The 12709-nt window shown below is 44.6% G+C and overlaps 1 long non-coding RNA gene across 1 annotated transcript; it reads left to right on the forward strand.

Annotated features, from left to right (window-relative positions):
• Positions 1–1189: 1189 nt before the first annotated feature.
• Positions 1190–12385, forward strand: LOC148144816 (uncharacterized). Its single transcript, XR_015751631.1, has 3 exons — positions 1190–1459; positions 7839–7943; positions 11518–12385. It is a non-coding gene; the product is annotated as an uncharacterized LOC148144816 (long non-coding RNA).
• Positions 12386–12709: the final 324 nt, after the last annotated feature.

Consider the following 12709-nt stretch of genomic DNA (forward strand, 5'->3'; position numbering starts at 1 on the left):
AGATTGATAAAATCATGAGGAATGGAGGTAAGGTGAATAGCAAAGGGCTCTTGCTTAGCGTCGGGGAGCTCAAAACTTGGGGGCATATTGCTTGGAGTAGAAAGATTTAAAAGGAACCTGAGGAGCAACATTTTGAAAGAGGGTGGCTTTGTATGTGGAATGAACTTGCTGAGGATGTGGTAGATGCAGGTACAGTTACAACATTGAAACAGCATTTGGATGGGTACATGAATAGAAAGGTTGAGAGGGATTATGGGCCAAATGCAGGCAAGTGGGACTGGTTTAGTTTGGAATCCTGGTCGACATGGACGAATTGGACCGAAGGGTCTGTTTCTGTGCTGCATATCTTTATTGAAACCAGTAGAATTCTGAAAGGGGCTTGACAGGATAGATGCAGATAAAATGCTCCTTTGTGGGGAGGGTCATCGAATTCCGACAATGTGGAAGCAGGTCATTCAGCCCATGTCTTCCTCTCTGGCCCTCCTGAACAGTATCCCACTCATACCCAACCCCTTACTCCGTATTTCCCATGGCCAAGCCACCCTAACCTGTACATCCCTGGTCACTATGGGTAACTTAGCACGGCCAATTCTCCCTAACCTACACCCGAATCTATAAATTACCTTCTCAAGAATGTAATTTAAATGCAGAGCTTTTCTAAGAAAAATGTCAGTCTGACTCAACATTGCAACACAGACAGAATTCACACCTATTGTCTCTACTTATAATTAGGGCAACGTCTCTTCGAAATGTAGATTCATTTAGATATAACTGCGTCACTTTACATATGAAGATATCCCTTTGAATGTGCCACATCCCTTTGAAATGTAATCTCGTCCATTTAAACCTCTTTATTTGCAGAAATACCCGTTAAAATGTCCACGTCCCTTTAAAATGCAGATTGCTCCCTTTAGATATGAAGCCGTTCCGTTAGATGTCGGAATATCTGTTTAAGTTGAGCCGTGAGCTTTCCCAATGTAGACAGGGCTCCTGGAAACGTGGCAGTGTCCCCCCTGCAGCTGCAGAGCGAGACAGGAGAGTTTGTTTTTGTGAATGAGCAGTTGTAGCGCGAGGTGGCTGTTGCTTGGTGACGGTGAGGCTCCCCCGGCCCCGCCCATTCCCCGTGCAGACGTCACGCGGGGGTGAAGGCGGTTGGGAGGAGAAGTCGCTCGAGCGGGGAAGCGGCGGGAGGGCGGCCGTTAGGAAAATGGCGCCGTGCGGCCCGGGGCAGACACCCGTCACTGGGCACCGCCGCCTTCCTGGCGCAGCTGCTGTGTCACGGCCACACCGGCCGGCTGTACAGCAGGCAGGAGCCGGTTAGCATTCTGGAGGCGGATGGGGTAAAGGGCCTGCTTGGGAACTCGTCGGCCGCCTGGGTGGTGGAGTTCTACTGGTCGTGGGGCGGCCCCTGTGTCAACTATGGGGCCACCTGGAAGGTACTGGGCCCGGGAGGTGAAAGGTGAGGCAGGTTGGGGGGGAACGGAGGGGAAGGAATGTGGGGCCTGTCCTGTCATAGTGACATTTTACACTCACTTTCCATCTGCTTTTACTGGCACTTGTGCTGTTTACCCCTCACTGTTTGTTTAATCCTTGTGCTGTTTGCCCCTCACTGTGTGTTTAATCCTTGTCCTGTTTCCCCCTCACTGTTTGTTTTAATCCTTGTGCTGTTTACCCCCTCACTGTTTGTTTAATCCTTGTGCTGTTTACCCCCTCACTGTTTGTTTAATCCTTGTGCTGTTTACCCCCTCACTGTTTGTTTAATCCTTGTGCTGTTTACCCCCTCACTGTTTGTTTAATCCTTGTGCTGTTTCCCCCTCACTGTTTGTTTTAATCCTTGTGCTGTTTACCCCTCACTGTTTGGTTTAATCCTTGTGCTGTTTACCCCTCACTGTTTGGTTTAATCCTTGTGCTGTTTACCCCCTCACTGTTTGTTTAATCCTTGTGCTGTTTACCCCCTCACTGTTTGTTTAATCCTTGTGCTGTTTACCCCCTCACTGTTTGTTTAATCCTTGTGCTGTTTACCCCCTCACTGTTTGTTTAATCCTTGTGCTGTTTACCCCCTCACTGTTTGTTTAATCCTTGTGCTGTTTACCCCCTCACTGTTTGTTTAATCCTTGTGCTGTTTACCCCCTCACTGTTTGTTTAATCCTTGTGCTGTTTACCCCCTCACTGTTTGTTTAATCCTTGTGCTGTTTACCCCCTCACTGTTTGTTTAATTCTTGTGCTGTTTACCCCCTCACTGTTTGTTTAATCCTTGTGCTGTTTGCCCCTCACTGTTTGTTTAATCCTTGTGCTATTTGCCCTCAACCACACTGCTGTGGGTCTGGAGAACTCAGTGTTGAGTCCTCCGGGCTGTTGACTGCTCAGACAGAAGATGAGGTTTTGTTCCTCCAATTTGTGGTTTGGTTTGTTGTGGTAATGGAGGAAACCAAAGATAGTCATGTCAGAAGGGGAGTGGGAAGGGGCATTAAAATGGGAAGTCCGCTCGGCCTCTGCGGACCCATCTGGGATGCTCAGTTCCCCAAGTTTACGCTCGCTTTCCCCGATGTAGAGAAGACCACAATTGGCAAAGCACAGCAGGTCAAGCAGCATCCGAGCAGTAGGACAGTCGAAGTTTTGGGCACGAGCCCTTCATCAGGAATGATGCGTGGATGTTCAGAGGGGCATCAGTGTCCTTCTGTGCCAGTTGTCAGACAGGTGCAGCAGGCAATGAGCAAGGCAAGTGGTGTATTAGCAAGAGGAATTAAGTTCAGAAGTGGGGATTTCTTCCTTCAGTTAGGGGGTCATTGAATATATTCAAGGCTGAGTTCATCTGATTTTTATGTAAATGTTTATGGGGAAGGCAAGAAAATGGTTTTAAGACTAGTATAGGACCGAGTTACAGAGCCATGCAGCACAGAAACAGACCCTTCAGTCCAACTAGTCCATGCTGACTATGTTCTCAAACTAAACCAGTCCCACCTGCCAGTGTTTTGGCCCATATCCCTCTAAACCTTTCATATTCATGAACTTATCCAAATGTCTTTTAAACGTCGTTACTGTATCTGCATCCATCACTTCCTCTAGACATTTAGTCCGCATGTGCACCACTTTGTATAAAAAAAATTGTGCCCTTCAAGTCTTTTTAAAATCTTTCTCCTGTCACCATCAAAATTTGCTCCCTAATCTTGAAACCCCAACCTTCGGGGAAGGACACCCGTCGTTCACCTCATCTCTCCCCTCATGATTTTATAAACCTTGATAAGGTCACATCTCCACCTCCTATGCGCCAGTGAAAAAGTTCCAGCCCATCCACCTAGATGCAGGTAGATCCATATCCAGTCATGATCGGTTCAATGCTGGTCCCAATTCTCTCGGTGTCCAGGACAGCAAGAGACCACAAGACATAGGAGCAGAAATTAGGCCACCAGGTCTGCTCATTCCATTCAATCGTGGCTGATAAGTTTCTTAGTTACATTCTTCTGCTATAAGCAAAGTGAAAATGGAGGGAGTGAGTGTGGGATGGAGATTTTTAGCTTCCAGGGAATGAGAGGAAAGAGTTCACTATAAATTGGAATTTATGGGATCGGCTGATGAACCGAGGAGTGTCAGTTGGAGTTTAATTTAGAGAATTCAGAGATTTGCATTTTGGTCAAGCGATCCAGGCAGGACTGACACAGTTAAGGGGAGTGTTGCAGAATAAAGAGACCTTGGAGTGCTGGAGTCTCAGGTGGACAGAGTAGTGAAGGCGGCGTTTGGTTTGCTTTCCTTCATTGCTCATAGCATTGAGTATAGGAGTTGTGAGATCATGTTATACACACTTCCCACTCGAACGTGTTATCTAACTGCTTAACTGTTTTTAGTGAATATAATGCACACCTCCCGCCGCTGCCATAACGTGGTTTGTTTGGAAGCCCTAGCTTTCGGAGCGATTAGATTTATTTTAGATTTTATTACTTAGTGTGGAAACAGGCCCTTCAGCCCAAACCGACCCTTCGAAGAGCAACCCACCCAGACCCATTCCCCAACATTTACCCCTTCACCTAACACTACAGGCAAATTAGCGTGGCCACGTCACCTAACCTGCACATCTTTGGACTGTGGGAGGAAACCCACGCAGACACTGGGAAAATGTGCAAACTCCACACTGACAGTTGCCCGAGGTGGGAATTGAACCCGGATCTCTGGCACTCTGAAGTGCTGCTGCTGCTGCTGCTTCAGGTGGTTGTGGGGAATAAGATCATGATTAGACTATTTATAGCCAATAGAGTCCAGTTCATGGAGATGTGATACATTAAACAATTTAGATTAAATCTTTCATCTTTTAGAATGGGGTTCTGTTCTTTGGTATGTTAATCCCAGAACCTGTTTTCAGTAACTTTCTCAAGAACGTAATTTAAATGCAGAGCTTTTCTATCAAAAATGTCAGGCTGACTCGACATTGGGACCCAGACAGAATTCATACCTATTGGTGGGTAGGCTGGGACTTTTTTCACTGGAGCACAGGAGGTTGAAAGAGTGTCAGACGATACAGCAGAATGTAGATTGGAGTGTTGGGAAGAGAAATGGCAGATGGAGTTCAATCCAGACAAATGCGAGGTGATGCATTTTGGAAGATGCATTTCAAGAGTGAGCTATACAGTGAATGGAAAGGTCCTAGGGGAAATTGATGTACAGAGAGGTCTGGGTGTTCAGGTCTATTGTTCTCTGAAGGTGGCAATGCATGTCAGTAGAGTGGTCAAGGCAGTATACAACACGCGTTCCATCATCGGACGGATTGAGTAAAAGAGCTGGCAGGTCATGTTAAAGTTATATAAGATTTTGGTTTGGCGCATTTGGAATACTGCGTACAATTCCGGTCGCCAGATTCCAAAAGGATGTGGATACTTTTGGAGAGAGTGCAGAGGAGGTTCACCAGGATGTTGCCTGTTATGGAGAGCGCGAGCTATAAGGAGAGATTGAGTAGATTAGGATTATTTTCATTGGAAATAAGGAGGTTGAGGGGGGGTCCTGATTGAGGCCTAAAAACCATGAGGGGTGTAAACAGGGGTGGATAGTAAGAATTATTTTCCCAGAGGGGAAGACTTAATTACTCAGGGTCACGAGTTCAAAGTGAGGGGGGAAAGGTTTGAGGGAGATATACATGGAAAGTTCTTTACACAGGGTGGTGGGCGCCTCGAATGCATCGCCAGTGGAGGCAGTAGGGGTGGGATCGATAGCGTCATTTAAGATGTATCTAGACAGAGACATGAATGGGCAAGGAGCAGAGGGATACAGATCCTTAGAAAATAGGCGGCAGGTTTAGATAGAGTATCTCGATCAGCATAGCCTTTGAGGGCTGAAGGGCTGTTCCTGTGCTGTAAGGTTCGTTGCTCTCTTTATAGAGGTTTACAAAACCATGAGGGGCGTAGATAAGGTGATTGGCATGTGTCGTTTCAAGATTAGGCTGCAAATTAAGGTGAGAGGAGAAAGATTTAAAAAACACATGAGGAGCACCTTTTTTTTAAACAGTGGTTTGTGTGGAATGAATGTCCAGATGAAATGGTGGATGCAGGTTGAGTAACAACGTTTAAAAGACATTTGGATAAGTACATGAATAGGAAAGGTTCAGAGGAATATGGGTCAAACACAGGCAGGTGGGACTAGTTTAGTTTGTGAATATAGTCAGCATGGACTAGTTGGGCTAAAGGGTCTGTTCTGTGCTGTATGACTCTAACTGTTCTGTACTGGTCTTAAAACCATTTTACTTGCCTTCCCCCATAAACATCCACTTCATGGTTGTTCCAAAATCAGATGAACTCAGCCTTGAATATATTCAATGACCCCCTAACTGCAGGAAGACATCCCTACTTCTGAAATCAATTCCTCTTGCTAATATACCTCTTGCCTTGCTGATTGCTTGCTGCATCCGTCTGACAACTGGCAGTGACTGGTGTGGAAGGATGCTGAGGCCACTTTTTACATGCACACATCATTCCTGAGGAAGGGCTCGTGCCTGAAACGTCGATTCTCCTCCTCGGATGCTGTCTGACCTCCTGTGCTTTTCCAGTGCCACACTTTTCGACTCTCACCTCCAACATCTGCAGTCCTCACTTTCTCCACATCCCAATATGTCACCATTTGAACAACGTACCTCCTTTTGGCAGTTATTTTTTCATAACCGAGGTTATAACTTCACACTGTGGGACTGCATTTGCTGTACGTTTGCCAATTGAGACACAGACCTGGACCAACGTTTCCCGACTCTGTCCCCTCCCTGGATTCACTCGCTTTCTTTTCAGTTGCTGCAAGTCAACAATTTAACCCCAGAATGAAAAAATGAAATGGTAAAGACAGTGCCGTACTCACAGATGGCGGATAGAGGAAGGAAGTTGCAGTCTTTACTGAAGCTCGATCTTCATTTGGAGAGAAGCAGCAGCTTCAGAACCTGATGGTCCATCTTCCGCATTCAGACAATTGGGGAGTTCTGATTGGCAGGAGAACCAGGCTCCTTGTCTGGCTTCTCATTGGTCCATTTGAAGAAGGGTTTGCACTATTTCTGTAGACAGAGCATGCGTGGCTTTTGCTGAACCAGCATAGAGTCAGAAGTGTACAGCATGGAAACAGACCCTTCGGTCCAACCCGTCCATGCTGACCAGATATCCCAACCCAATCTAGTCCTGCCCCTCAACACCTGGCCCACATCCCTCCAAACCTTTCCTATTCATATACCCATTCAAATGCCTCTTAATTGTTGCATTCGTACCAGCCTCCACCACTTCCTCTGGCAGCTCATTGCATGCACGTACCACCCTCTGTGTGAAAAAATTGCCCCGTAGGTCTCTTTTATATCTTTCCCCTCTCACCCTAAACCTATGCCCTCTAGTTCTGGACTCCCCAACCCAAGGGAAAAAACTTTGTCTATTTATCTTGTCCATGCCCCTCATAATTTTGTAAACCTTTATAAGGTCACCCCTCAGCCTCTGACACTCCAGGGAAAACAGCCCCAGCCTGTTCAGCCTCTCCCTCTAACTGTACCTCTTATGCTCGCATCCAAATCATTTATGTAAATGACAAAAATAGAGGACCGAGCACTGATCCTTGTGGCACTCCACTGGTCGCAGACCTCCAGTCTGAAAAACAACCCTCCACCACCACCCTCTGTCTTCTACCTTTGAGCCAGTTCTGTATCCAAATGGCTAGTTCTCTGTATTCCTTGAGATCTCACCTTGCTAATCAGTTTCCCATGGGGAACCTTGTCAAATGCCTTACTGAAGTCCATATAGATCACATTACTGCTCTGCCTTCCTCAATCCTCTTTGTTGCTTCCTCAAAAAACTCAATCAAGTTTGTGAGACATGATTTCCCACACAAAAAGCCATGTTGACTATCCCTAATCAGTCCTTGCCTTTTCAAATACATGTCCATCCTGTCCCTCAGGATTCCCTCCAACAATGTGCCCACCACTGATGTCAGGCTCACTGGTCTAAAGTTCCCTGGCTTGTCCTTACCACCCTTCTTAAACAGTGGCACCACATTAGCCAACCTCCAGTCTTCTGGCACCTCACCTGACATGCACAGTATGCTCTATGGAGATGCTGTTCCTGATGGATTTAAAGTGTCCAAATGTCACAATTTCAACCCCCCCCCCCCCCCCCCCCCAGTCACTTGACATAACTGTGCAGGGTCCTCGCTATTTTTGATGCTCATGTTACCCAGAACCCTCATGATTATATCAATCTCAATGAGGTCACCCCTCAACCTCCTGTGCTCCAGTGAAGAGAGTCCCAGCCTCTCCTTATAACTCAAACCCTCCAGTCCTGGCAACATCCTGGTAAATCTTTACTGAACCCTCTGTAATAGTATTCTTCCTATTACAGGGCCACCAGAAGTGTTCTCACTACTCTACAAGTGGCTTCACCAACATCCTGTACAACTTCTAAATGATGTCCCAACTCCTTTATTCAATGGTGTGAACAAATAAGGTAAGTGGGCTGAATGCCTTGTGAAGCACCCTTCCAACCAGTGATGCAACTTTCAATGAAGTATGTACCTGAACCCCTCCCTTTCTCTCTCTCCCCCCCCCCCCCCCCCCCCCCCCATATCCCTCTGTACAAGTCCTGCCCTTACTTTAGGAAAATGCAACCCCTCACTTTTATCTATACCTCTCTCATACGTACGCTCTCTCTCCGATGTACACACACCCTCTCACAGGCTTCTCCTCCATCACACTCCATTTACAAAGCATGTGCACACACATATAACGATGGGGTGCATTTGCAGAATAATATTTACAGATATATTCAATTTTGCACAAAAAGCGCACAACATGCAGGTAGTCAGTCCATATAATATTTTATAAATTCCTAGTTTGGAAATAGAACCAGTCTGATTTAAGATTGGGATACTGACTCACCTTTCATGCATTGTCTGGGCTGAGCTGTCACCTGTTTTTAAAAAAGATCTTAAGTGATCTTGAGAATACGACTTAATAATAGTTCTGCGATGTACACATTAATGAAATAAAACCTGCAACCCATTCTAAAAGATGAAAGACTTAACAGCAATCTACATTTGTCAATATATCATATCAGTTGCATGACACTGATCTTTTGCTCTTAACTCTGTGTCTTATGATCCTGCTCCACAGCTACCCGATGAAGGAGCAGCACTCTGAAAGCTAGTGCTTCCAAATAAACCTGTTGGACTATAACCCGGTGTTGTGATTTTTAAACCTTGTCCCACCTAGTCTAATAGCAGTATTTCCACCTCCTTTCTAATGAACACAACCCATACTTCCCAGTGCTGCCAGTAAACTGCCGATGAAACGATGCAGTGCCTGCACTCCCGAAAAATTTAAACTTCTAACGAAACCAGCTACTCAGTCACTGCTCCGTCTGATACACAACATTGGAAACTTAGTACAGGAGGCTGCAAGAAATGAGCAGCTTTAAAACAAAAACCACTTGGAGCTCTAAGCTTTCAATGAGAGTCTGAGTCCGGCAGAACGTTCAGGTAACCTTTATTGTGTCCCAACATTGTTACAGCTTCAGATGCCCCCAGCAAAGATCACTTTTATCTAAGTCACAATGTTTAAACCCAAATGGAGCAATTAAGTGCAAAGTTACTTTCAACCATTTAATAAAACACTGCAAATTTTATTTCATATGAAAATACATTCATTTTATAATTTGGATAAGATCTTTACAAAGGAAATATACTAAACAAAATAGCTTTCCTGGGTATCAATATTGACGACAGTTATGCAGCTATTATTTGGCAATTGACCAACTAATTGAAATAATTTCAGAATAAATGAGCTGCTTCATTATTATACATTGAGATATTGCATATCCTGGCTCTCACCCAAGTATTCTCCGAAGAAAAAAATGCATCGGATGGGGACATGAATAGGAAGAATTTAGAGGGATATGGGCCAAATGCTGGCAAATGGGTCACTAGATTAATTTAGCATATCTGGTTGGCCTGGACTGAAAGGTTTGTTTCTGTGTGCTCATTACAGACGCCCCTCTTCTGGGATCCCCATACCAGCTGTTATTTTCATGAAATAATCTGACAATTGTTGACTTCCATCAACCTATTCCATCCAGAGAAATTTCCTCTCCCTGCAAAGTGTGGTTCACGTTGGCAAGTTCAATCTTCCTCCAGTCCTCAGGAACACAATCTATAGTGCGCAATGTTCTCAATACCTGTTTAACGTTCAGTGGGGAAACTATTTTCAGTCCAACAGGTAAACAGAATTCCTCCGAAATGTTTTTGGCAAATGCACTGCTCCCACGAGAGCTCATGGGCCCACAGTTCAAAGCTTTCAACAGCTTTTTTTCTCATTTCTCCGCCTTCCCAGGATGCAGAATTTCTCCCACCAGAAATTGTTTGCCCTGAAAAAAATCCAGCAGGAACATGATTATGGAGCTATCAGTAAAAATGCTTCATTTGGCTCAACTAAGGTTGGAAATGGAAGAACATTTCTGTTCAAAGTTACTGTTCGTTTGCCCTTTCAAAATTCCTTGAATTTAAGGTGTTCCATTGTAGCATTTATTTATGATCCATTAAAAGCAGTATCCAGTCTCATCTGAGTGAGGAACCGACTCAACAAGCGAAATAACTTTTCTGTCTGCTCTTTAGATGTGACAAACTCTCCCTCTCTGTTGATGCAACAGGATTACCAGAGCTGGAAGTACCACTCTCGGAATACAATTGCTGATTGACAGTTTACTTGAACTGTTTAACATAAGGATTTAAAAGCTGCTAGCCCGATCTCGCACAAAGCACTAAAACAAACTGTTCACCCGTGCCTGTGCAGAGGAGAAATTTCACTTGGAATAGATCACAAAATAAGAACTCTTACCAGACCCACAACTCATGTGTTTCCCACGGACAAAGTTAAACATCACACAGCACCAGGTTATAATCCAGCAGGTTTGTTTGGAAGCACTAGCTTTTGGAGCGCCGCTCCTTCATTAGGTAATTGTGGAGAATGAGATCATGATCACAATTTATATCCAAAGGAGTCTAGGGTCATGGAAATGTGACACATCAAACAATTTTAGATTAAATCCTTCATCTTTTAGAATAGGTTTCTGCTCTTTGGTTTGTTAATCCCAGAACTTCTTTTTTGTTACCTTCTCAAGAATGTCATTCAAATGCAGAGCTTTTCTAACAATAAGTGTGAATTCTGTCTGCGCCCGAATGTTGTCAGACTAACATTTTTCTTAGAGAAAAACTTGACATTTAAATTACATTTTTGAGAAGGTAATTTATAGATTAGGGTGTAGAGGTCAGGGTGGATAGGCTGTGCTAAATTACCCATAGTGACCAGGGATGTGAAACTAAGGGTGGATTGGCCATGGGAAATATGGAGTAAGGGGGTGGGTATGTGTGGGATGCTGTTCAGAGGGCCAGTGTGGAATAGATGGGCTGAATGGCCTGTTTCCACATTGTTGGGATTCTATGACTCCCACCACAAAGGAGCATTTTATCTGCATCTATCCTGTCAAGCCCCTTTCAGAATTCTACTGGTTTCAATCAGATCACTTCTGGTTCAGAGAGGTTGACAGCACAGAAATAGACCCTTTGGTCCAACTCATCCATGGCGACCAGGGTTCCCAAACTAAACTAGCCTCACTTGCCTGCGTTTGGCCCAAATCCCTCTAAACCTTTCTTTTCATGTACCCATCCAAATGTCGTTTAGACTTTGTAAACGTACCTGCATTGACCACATCCTCAACAAGTTCATTCCACGTGTAAACCGCCCTCTGTCAAAACGTTGCCCCTCGGGTTCCTTTTAAATCTCTCTCCTCTCACTTTAAAGAAATATCCCCCCTAGTCTTGAGCTCCCCAACGCTAAGGAAGAGCCTTTGCTTTTCACCTTACCTCCACTCCTCATGATTTTATCAATCTCAATAATGTCACCCCCCAACCTCCTGTGCTCCAGTGAAAAAAGTCCCAGCCTCTCATTATAACTCAAACCCTCCAGTCCTGGCAACATCCTGGTAAATCTTTACCGAACCCTCTCTAATAGTATTCTTCCTATTACAGGGACACGAGAACCATACTCAGTACTCTGAAAGTGGCCTCACCAACATCCTGTACAACCTCAACATGATGTCCCAACTCCTTTACTCAATGTGGTGAACAATGAAGGCAAGTATGCCAAATGCCTTCTTGACCACCCTGTCTCGCAGTGAAGCAACTTTGAAAGAACTGTGTACCTGAACCCCACCATGTCTCTCTCTTACAGCATGACACAGGGCCCTACCATTAACTGTACAAGTCCTGACTGTCCTTGCTTTAGCAAAACGCAAGCCCTTGCTTTTATTCATACCTCACTCATACACACGTGCTCTCTCAGACACGCACACATACACCCCCAACACACTCACAGGCATATACTCCATCACACTCTTATGTGCACTCATGCATAAACTCACATATCACTTTTTGGGCAAATTTGTATTGGCAGAATTATGTTTGCAGATACATTCAATTTTGCTCAAAAAGTGCACAGTCTGCAGGCAGTCAATCCATGTAATATTTTATAAATTCCTACTTTGGAAATAGACCCAGTCTGATTCAAAATTGGGACATTGACAGACTCGAACCTCACACCTTTATCGGGGCTGTCTGGGCTGAATTGTCACTTTTTAAAAAAAAACTTAAGTCATCTTGAGAATGTGAATCAAAAGATGTTCTGGGATTTACATATTAATGAACTGAAACCTGCAACGCATTCTAAAAGGTGAAAGACTTAACAGGATATATTGAACAAACCAAGATTGCTATCAGTTGCATGACACTGTGATCTTTTGCTCTAAAATCTGTGTCTTTTGATCCTGCTCTACAGCTACCCGATGAAGCAGCAGTGCTCCAAAAGCTCACATTTCCAAATAAACCTGTTGGACTATAACCTGGTGTTGTGTGATTTTTAACTTCATCCAGGCGAGTCCACCACCGGCTCCTCCACATCATTTCTAGTGAGCACAGCCCACACCTCCCAATGCTGCCAGTAAACTTTACAACGCCGATGAAATGACACACTATGCACTCCTGAAAAATTCACAATTTCTAACGAAACTGGCTGCTCATTCACTGATCCATCTGATACGCCACATTGGAAGCTTAGTGCAGGAAGCTGAAAGAAATGAGCAGCTTTAAAACAAAAACCTTGGAGCTCAAAGCTTTCAATGAGAGTCTGAGCTGGGGGTAATTTCAGGTAACTTTTATTGAGATC

The sequence above is a fragment of the Chiloscyllium plagiosum genome, unplaced genomic scaffold (assembly GCF_037043375.1).
Source record: "Chiloscyllium plagiosum isolate Xiang-an unplaced genomic scaffold, Cpla_swu_hap1 HiC_scaffold_27, whole genome shotgun sequence".
NCBI lineage: Eukaryota > Metazoa > Chordata > Chondrichthyes > Orectolobiformes > Hemiscylliidae > Chiloscyllium > Chiloscyllium plagiosum.